This window comes from Archocentrus centrarchus, unplaced genomic scaffold (genome assembly GCF_007364275.1).
Source record: "Archocentrus centrarchus isolate MPI-CPG fArcCen1 unplaced genomic scaffold, fArcCen1 scaffold_57_ctg1, whole genome shotgun sequence".
Lineage (NCBI taxonomy): Eukaryota > Metazoa > Chordata > Actinopteri > Cichliformes > Cichlidae > Archocentrus > Archocentrus centrarchus.
The window spans coordinates 316,200-326,061 of NW_022060278.1; positions in this window are offsets into that span (position 1 = coordinate 316,200).

Below are 9,862 nucleotides of genomic sequence, written 5' to 3' on the forward strand. Positions count from 1 at the left end.
GTCGTGTCCTGTGGGTCGTGATTGTAAATTTTCTTCTTCTGCAGGTTTCTGCTGACTGAAAGTCATCTTCTCAGCCAGTGTTTTGGTAAATTGATCATTATTCATGGTGCCATCTATAAATGTCATCTCTCTAACATATTTCTCTCAGCTCTTTGTCATCACACCTCCAGGACCTCCAGGACTCTGCACTCACAGTCCTGTTCTGGACTCCATTGGAACACATTTATTTGTTCTCAGTGACCAAAGTGAGCTCCCAGTATTCATCAAGCTTCCTCTTATCTTCTTCAGCAAATTTTAGTTGTGTGGTTGATGTGATGCAATGTCCTTTACACTGTGTGAACCATCCAAGAACCCCCACCCTCAGTGATAGCTTCATTTTCTGTCAGATTTTTCAGTCTGTGGAAATTATTTTCCACATGGAGTCAGGATGCAGACCTGTTTTGATTTCTAGTTCTCCAGTGTTTCCAGTGTGTAGTGTCTAGTCTGTGTCTCTCTTTCTTTCTTACTTCCTGTTTTATTTTGATATTCTTTTCCCTGTGTGTTGTGTTCTAGTTTGCTTCCTCTGTGTCATTAGTGTTATTTTGTTCACCTGTGTTTTCCAGCTGCACCCACTTCCCTCATCAGCCCTCTTGTATTTTAGTCCTTAGTTCCCTCTGCTTGTCCTCATTGTGTTCCTCTGTTGTGTGCTTTTTCTGTCTGAGAGTGAGTTTGTGAGTTTGTGCTGTTCTCACCCTGTGGTGGAAATCTGGTTTTAGGTTTGGTCGTGATCCCCAAACACAGGAAGAGACTCACTGTGTGGTTGAACTGAAACTAAGGACAACGTTTAAAATTCATAGTCAGATTTATTATCTGATGGCAGCCAAAGCAAACCATAGCTTTAGCATCTGACTAACTGTAAATAAATAAATACAAAGATGATCTGACTCTTTTGGGATGCTAAGTGGAGATTCTGGGGTCAATAAGCCCAACAGTGAGCTTGCCCACAGAAAACCCTCACTGGCCCCCCCTGTGGTCTAGCCCATGTAGGTCCCATAGTAGCTTTACCCCACAGAGCCCCACTATGGGCCCCTCACTGCTTAGTGTGGGCAGCCCACTCCATGTGAGTCCCACAGTGCAGGGTCCAGATGTGCCCAACATTTCATGCAGTTTGGGTCTGTCTACATGACCCCTATTATGACCCAGGTCATGTTTTATTGTGTGTTGTGTTTCTTCCTCCCAGTGCTGTTCATTGTCTTCTGTGTTTTTGAGTGTGTAAGCTCACAGTGACAGATGGTCATTGGTTCCAGACTGGAGGCGCCAACTTTAAATTGGGACCTACAAGATCAGCTGGAATCTGGCTACTTCCTGATTTTAACCATGCAGTGTGTGAAGTAGATAGTATACAGAATACTGTATGTATTCTGTAAGTATACAGAATACATCAGAAAAACTGTGGTGTGTATTTACAATATGACTGAATTATCTCTAAAAGATTACGAGATGCATTCATTACTTTCAATTATAGTTTGTAATTGTTTATTTAAAATAAAAAAATAATAATAATTTAGTAAACTGGTTGTAGAAGCTCAAAAACAGAGGCCAGATAACAGGACTTATTAACCATTTGTATATCTCTTTATAATAAAGAGGTTTGATAGGAAGAAGCTAATGTGTTTGTAGAAGTAGGTTTTTTTTAGTTGAATAAGTATAAATGGCTAATTTGGTAATTTAAGCACAGTTGATGTGAGCAGACGTTATTTAATAAAGTGACTGGATTCCATGAAGACATTAATGGTATTTTTCATGTCTGCAGCAGTGTGAGAACAACAAGCTGAGCTCTCTCTGCTGTCAGCTATCAGGGCTGAAACATGTTACCTGGAAGGCAGCACACATTTAGCTTCAGTTGTTCTTCCTCATTTTAGTTCTGCAGGCTGATGAAGAAACAATGAGGTCATTGTTGTTATTTTTAAAGTGCAGAGATGGTACAGATAAGCCTGCAGCTAAGTGGTCACCACAGTTACACCACACAGAAATATTCACACAGTATTTTCCATTACACATGCATCTTTTTTTTAAAGCGACCCTTCTTGTCATGGTGTTTGAGCTGAAGACAAGTATGTGAGTCGATTCATCAGCAGGTCGAAATAAGAAATAACTTGCTGGATTTTAAATGGTGTACAATGATGTACTTTGATGATCTCTTTACACAAATGTAACACAACAGAACAACATTTTTACATGATGTTGACAATCCTCACAGCTCAAATGGATTAATATTGATGTTTTATTCAAGCCTGCATTGTTCATAATGGCCAGAAGGGGCTGACTCCTCTAGTTGAAGCCTGATTGTATTGAGGTGTTGCAGACATGTGACCACTAACAACATGATATTAACCCTATAACGCAGAAAGTCTCAACTGTGACACAACGTACTTAAAAATTGCTGCTGTTCAAGGACTTCCGGCGGCAATTACCATGATGATTCCAGATTGTGTGTGAAGTGCATTTTCTCAGCTTTCAGAAACAGAAACGATGATACACTCAGCCTTAAACAGCTGTTCACTGCAGGTAAGGACACGTAACGGGTGCTTCAGTGGCGATTGGTGGCGTTATAGGGTTAACTTGTCCTCCATTTTGGGTGTGTGGCATTCATGGTGACAATGTAGGATCAAGGAGACTGTGTATCTGGGGCTAGAGACTGGTCTGCAACCATCTGGCAACCACTGGTCATCAGGAAAAGATTTATTGATGGAGGTTGCTGGGAAAATGATTGCTAATGTTGCAGTCACACAGGCCTACAGACCTGTCAGGGACCCCCTGGAAACCACCCGCTGCTAGAAAAAACTTGTGTTGCCCAATTGGTTGGCAAAAACCTCCTTGTGATTGCTTTGGTTGCCTTTGTAGTCTTTGTACTCACTATGTACTTGGTGAGGGTCGTGTATAACCTTAACAATCATTCACAGAGGCGAGGATGTAGTACAACTCTTATACTTGGTATCTCAACATTAGTAATCAATATCAGAACATAGTGATCTTGACAGTCCAACATAATCGAGCACCAAGTGCTCACTAGAATATATCACAGTTGCTAGCATATTGCTGCACTTGCCAGTAGTTTATATAGTGATTGACTTGTCTACAAACACTGCTCACTGAGCTGTATTAAAACTTGAAAACTTGGACGCAAACAGGAAGTGGAGAAGGTCCTCCTTCAAAGTAAAAGTTCTCAGCCCTGCAATCAAGTTTTCAAAAGGTCTAACTTTTACTTTGAAGGCAATCTTTCTCCTTGGTACTAATTGTTATGTGCAGACAAACATGAAAAACTACAGGCAACAGTCACAATCTGCTGGCAACCAAAGCAATTGCACCTGAAACTGCACATTGACACTAATGCAACGTATCACCATAATTTTAATTAACTGCTTTTTTGTTGTATACTGTAATTTTGTGTCACCTAAGAACTGAAACCCTCCATGGATGGTAAGGAGCTTTCTTGTCTTGATGTTAGTGGCTTCTATTTCCTCCTTTGGCCAGTTTATTATCCCAGCAGAGTATCTGACAACTGGCAAGGTGTAGGTGTTGATTGCCCAGATCTTGTTCTTCCCATTCAGTTGACTCTTCGGGACTTGCCTTACTCTCTGCATGTACTTGGCGGTTGCAGTTTTCCTAGCAGCCTCTTCATTGTTCCCATTAGCCGGGATTCCAAGGCACTTTTAGCTGTCCTCAATGTCTGCAATGTTGCCTTCTGGTAGTACAATCCCCTCGGTTCTGACTACCTTCCTTCTCTTTGCTAACATCTGACTTCACTTTTCCAGTCTGAATGATGTTCGATCCTAGTGGTGTGGATCAGTGAATCAATGTCTTGTTTACTCCTGGCGTACAGCTTGATGTCATCCATGTAGAGGAGGTGGCTGATGTTTGCTCCGTTCAATAGCTGGTATCCGTAACCAGTTGTTGATGATCTAGCCTAGGAGGTTCAGGTCTATGCAAAACAGCAGTGGGTAAGGAGCATCTCCTTGGTAAATCCCACACTTGATGGTCAATTGTGAAATTGGTTTAAAGTTATTGGCCAGTAGTTGGATGGGACCGGTCCCTTCTGCAGATCCTTGGGGATCAGGACAGTCTGCCTTCAGTCAGCCATTCCAGGTGTGTCTTAGCTTTTAGCACGTGCTTCATTTCTGCAGTCGGCTTCTTTTGCCATTAGGTGTGAATCATGTCAGGGCCTGGTGCTGTCTGATTCTTCATATGTAAGACACTTTTTTGGATGTCTGCCACTGTCATACTTACTGGATCCTGTTCAGGGAGGTTGCTGTGGTCTGTTCTTAGATCCACTAACCACTGAGCAATGGTGTTGTGTTTTGCATTCTTACTCCGTCTCCAGCGTTGATGGGGCATTGGTGGGGTGTTGTTTCTGCCACTTAGATTACACGAGTACACCTGAAGTGGTTCAGTGGAGAACATCTGGTTTATTCTTCTGGCTTCTATCTCTCCAGAATACCTCTTCAATTGGTTAGCCAAGTCTGTGAGTAATGCACATATCTGTCATGTGTCTGTCTGTGTGTGTGTGTGTGTGTGTGTGTGTGTGTGTGGGGGGGGGGGGGGGGGGGGGGGGGGGGGGACATTAACAGCATTTTCATGCACAGTCTTTTAAACGCAGCTGTTTCTGAGCGTGAGAAAACAACTTTTCACAGTTTCTCTTGATGCTCATAGTTTTTTTTACTGTAGTCCAGCATGTGTCATCACCACAGTGACTCTATTGTTGACCTGTTTTCATACAGGGTCGTGCATACTTAAATGTAGCAGTGATAATTATTACTATTTTTGCAGTACAGACAGATAACATAAAAGTGTGCCATGCAAACAGAGAGCAAAGTGAAATTCCCACTGTGCTCTTTGTCTGTGTTCCTTGTTAACTCTGCTCTGTGCTGATGACATAGTAAAACAAGACATCTGCCAAAGGAAGACTTTTGGCTGAAACCACAGGCTGCATTTCCTCTTTGCTTGGTGGCTCAGACAGAAATCATGAGTTTTTTTAGAAGATAAAAATAAACCTGAGGGAGAATAGAGAGTAACCAGCAACAGTCTTTAACACACATGTAGGCAGTGCAGGCTGCTCAGAAGAACAAAGATATTACTCTGTATTTTCAAGTTTGCAGTTTGATCTTCTATTATTGCTTCACATTACTGCTTAATGAAAACCTATCACTGTGTACCTGTGCAGGTCTGATTTCTATTATTTTTTTATTTTGTAAGTGCGTTAAAAGTTTTACATTAATAAAACATATACAGGTTTATTCACTTGCCAAGTCTTTTAAGAGATTTAATCAATGGACAAACAGGTCAAAAACAGTTGTCATATTAGCACAAAGACACACTGAGCTCACTGACAGCAGTTTTTAAAGGTTTATTGAGGAAGTTAATGAAGAGTTCTGGGGACTGGAGGGTGGCACAGAAGAGGAAACTGGTTATTGGTACAGTGGAGATTTTTGGATTAGCCGGACGTGAATCGTTGGATAGGTTCTGGGTCGACAGGCAGGTATCCAGCAGGGGGAAATGAGTGGGGAGTGGCAGGTATGTGCGTGTGACAGGAGGCTTGAGTGGCACCTTTTGGGAATGTAGGTAAATCAGAAATCAGGTTCACAGAGTGAGCTCAGAGCAGGCGACTAGAAGGCAGACAGAGAGATGAAATTAACAAATGCAGAGAACTGAGATGCAAACATGGAGAGTCTAATTACCACCATGGGAGGTGTAACGATCTGGTGGAGCTCTGCAGTCCTTCCAGCCACTGAATAACCTGGATGATGATGAGGAGGAGATTACGAACAGGTATGGAAGGCAATTAGAGAGACAGCCACACCCAGGCGGGGACCCAGGGACTCATCTGCCCACCTGTATAGAGAAAAAGAACTAAAAAAAAAAACTGGTGAGAGGAGAAGGAAAAGAAACAAAAGCCCTGAGCCTGCCCAGGCCATGACAACAATCTAGTCTTGTGCTACAGAAGTTCATCCTCATGATTTGTCCCCTTTAAGAATGTGCTCAAACTACCAGGGGATCACACTCTTCAGCCTTCCCAGGAAAGTCTATGCCAGGGTGCTGGAAAGGAGAGGTGGTCCGTTAATGGACCATCAGATTGAGGAGAAACAATGCAGTTTTTGACCTGGTTGTTGGACCCTGGACCAGCTTTGAATCCTCTCAAAGATATTTGAGTGTGTGTGGAAGCTTGGCCAACCAGTTTACGTGCATTTGGTGGACTTGGAGAGCATTTGGCTGTGTCTCCTGGTGGCTTGGTCCAAATTGCTGACAGTTTCCAATGGGTGCTGGACTGTGCCAGGGCTGCCCTGTGTCACCGATTCTGTAATTTTTATGGACAGAATTTCTAGGCGTAGTTAAGTGACAGAAGGCTTCCAGCTTGTTGGCCTCAGAATCTCATCTCTGCTTTTTGCAGATGATGTGGTCCTGTTGGCTTCATTAGGTGGTGACCTCCAGCTTGAACTGGAGCAGTTCACCGCCGAGTGTGACACAGCAGGAATGAGAATGAGCACCTCCAGTCTGAGGCCATGGTCTTCAGCTGGAAAAGGATGGAGTGCCCACTCTAGGTCAGGGATGAGTTGCTGCCCTAAGTTTAAGTATCTCTGGGTCTTGTTCACGAGTAAATGAGGAGCAGGAGAATTTCAGCTGGATCAGTTCAGTGTCTGCACTGCACTGATCTGTCCTGGTGAAGTGAGTGCTGAGCATAAAAACACAGCTTTCAATTTACTGACTGATCTACGTCCCTACCCTCACCTATGGTCACGAGCTACGGGTAGTAGCTGAACGACGTGACCGCAGATACAAGCGATGGAAATTAGCTTTGTCTGAAGGGTGGCTGGCCCCTCCCTTAGAGATTGGTTGAGGACTGCAGCCATTCAGGAGGGGCTCAGAGTAGAGCTACTACTCCTACACATCAAAAGGAGCCAGGTCAGGTGGTTCAGTCATCTGACTAGGATGCCTCCTGGACACCTCCTGAGTGAGGTGTTCTGGGCATGTCCTACTGGGAGGAGGCCCCAGGGCAGACCCAGGACATACTGAAGAGATTATATCTCTCTGGGGACGCTTTGGGGTCACCCAGATAAACTGGAGGAGGTGGCTGTGTTGGATCGTGATTTGTTCCTTTATGGCCGAAATGAAGTAGATTCAATCCTGTATAAGACTCAATTAAAACTAAAGTTTCCAAAAGAAAAATCACAGGGATGAGCAGGCTCCAATGCAGGCTGTTTATTAGACATATTGGTTACACAAAACACAGACAGTAACAGAATTAAGACAAGAATACTCACACACACACAAACAGGAGAGGAGAAAGAAGAAGAGAAAAGGGAAGAGAGAAACCGAGAAAGATGCAGAGACAGGAAGAGAAGAAGAAGAGCAGAACAAGAGAGAGAGACAAAGAGGGGGCGCATCAATTTATAACCTGAAGATGGTAACTGCCCACTCTCCTTTCATCCCTCTCAATTTTCATAAATTGTCACCCCCTCCCCGAAATTTGAACCCCAGCCAATCACATTTTACTAACTTTCTTCCCAGGAAAGAAACACACGTCCCCAGAGTACCCAGTAGTTTACAACAGCTCTGGCAGATCTGCAGAGCTCAACTTTTGGGAGGCCCACTGTCATAAAGTTACCTAAAATACACCATACACAATGTCATGTGAACCAAAGATGTACCTGAATCCCACCAAGGCCTTAAATATAAATGAGAAATATCAAAGTAATAAAAATAATTCCCAACAACTGAGGAGAGGGAAGTCTAGAGTTCTCTGCTTAGGCTGCTGCCCCAGAAGAAGATGGATGGATGGATGGATGGATGGAAGTTTATTAACTTATTCCATGAAAACTCTTATTTGCTTACAGATGTGTACATAAATTGCATTTTTAATTTTTTTAACTGTCTCACTTCTTTGGCCTGCAAGGGGCTGACCTTCCCCTGCAGACCCATCTTCACCCCAACTCTCCTAAAAAGAGACAGAAAATAAAGGAAACATGTCAGCTGTAATCCATGGATGAAAACCTAGGAAAATTAGAAAGGTGATACAACAGGACACACAATATCCCACAGAAATGATGGAAAGTGGTCTCCAGCTTCAAATAGTTGGGTGTAAACCTAAGTAACAACCTCACCTGGGGCAACAACACTTCCAGTCTGGTCAGGAAGGCACACCAACTTCTCTACTTCCTCAAGAGGCTGAGGCGTGCTGGACTTGGAAGTTCAGTCCTCTCCTCATTCTACAGATGTGTGGTGGAGAGCGTCCTGTACTCCTGCATCACTGTGTGGCATTGAAGCTGCTCTGCAGCAAAGAGGAAAGCTCTGCAGAGAGTGGTGAAGTCTGCACTGTTGGACTGTTGGAGTCAGCTTCTCCACCACCACAGACATTTACACCTCCAGATGCAGGAAAAGGGCCACCAGCATTACAAAGGGCCCCACACACCCAGCACACACACTTTTTGTTGTTTAAGCTGAATGAAGAGAGTCTGTAAATAAAAGGGCTCCAGGTATGATCGCCCCACTGCCTCTGACAGGCCATTCTGGGTATTACACCACTATAACAAGTCCATAATAACAGAAAAAACTCACACAGTCCAAAATATTTGTCAGATAAAACTGACATAAAGAAAGTGTTTTTATTCATAAATACATAAACCACATGAAACAAAAATATCACCACATTACTCTGGTTCTAAAAACACATTTTCCCTCCTCTGATACACACACCTTCATTTTATACTCATGGCCACCTTTTACTGTCACAGAGGGGTTGATTCTTTCTCTGGATGAATGAGACTGTTGTGAAGAGCTACAAACAACAGACGGGGATTATTTAGCTTCTGCAACACGCTGTGGTAAATGACAACCTCTGAAGTCAAAGTCTTTAACCTTCATCATCACAGCTCTGGGAAATATTTAACACCCAGCCAAACAGATGAATCATTTGGACTATGACTAAATTGCGCCCTCTGTTGGTTACCAGCTCTAAACACAGTCCAGTGATTATATTTGAGAGGTGTGTTTTTTATCAGTGGAGACAAAAATTGTGGTGATTGCAGAAATATTTACGGTTGATATGAACTCACTGCTGAAATTTTCATGTGTGCAGCTCTTCTTACACTGTGTGTGTGTGTGTGTGTGTGTGTGTGTGTGTGTGTGTGTGTGTGTGTGTGTGTGTGTGTGTGTGTGTGTGTTTGTTGCTTTTGGAGTTTTCTTTCTGCTCTTTTTGTAACACTTGTTTTTGGCATCATGTGTGAGAACACAAAACAACTCAACAACAACCTCTGAGCTGTTTAAGTAACAATGAGTGCCTTTAAATGAACGCTCTCTTTCAGTGGATTTATGCACAACACTGAACAGCTGTAAATGTGCTCACTCTGACACACAACAACAACACAACACAACATTTATAGAGCACTTTTCTTAACAAAGTTACAAAGTGTTTCCAAGAAAGAAATTTATGATATGACAAAATTAAAGAAATAGTTAAATGGATTAGTTCTTATATAACACTTTTCTACTCTGAGCACTCAAAGCGTTTATACAACACGTTTACAACAACATGTATACAACCCATATTCAAACAATGAATATGAGTAACTAAGCTGTAAATGTCTAACATTCACACACACATTCATACTCCAATGCTTGCATCAGAGAGCAACTTGGGGTTCACCATAAAAACAGATCTACAGCACATTAAAGTTCATTAATATTATGACTAATAAGAAATGAGTGAAACACACTGAGGGATTCTTTCTGAAGGAAATATAAACTCAGGCTATCAGGATCATTGCTTTGAATGAAAAATCTGCTCCTTTTCACTCAAAGTGACGTCAAGTTTTTAAGTTCCTTTAAAGAG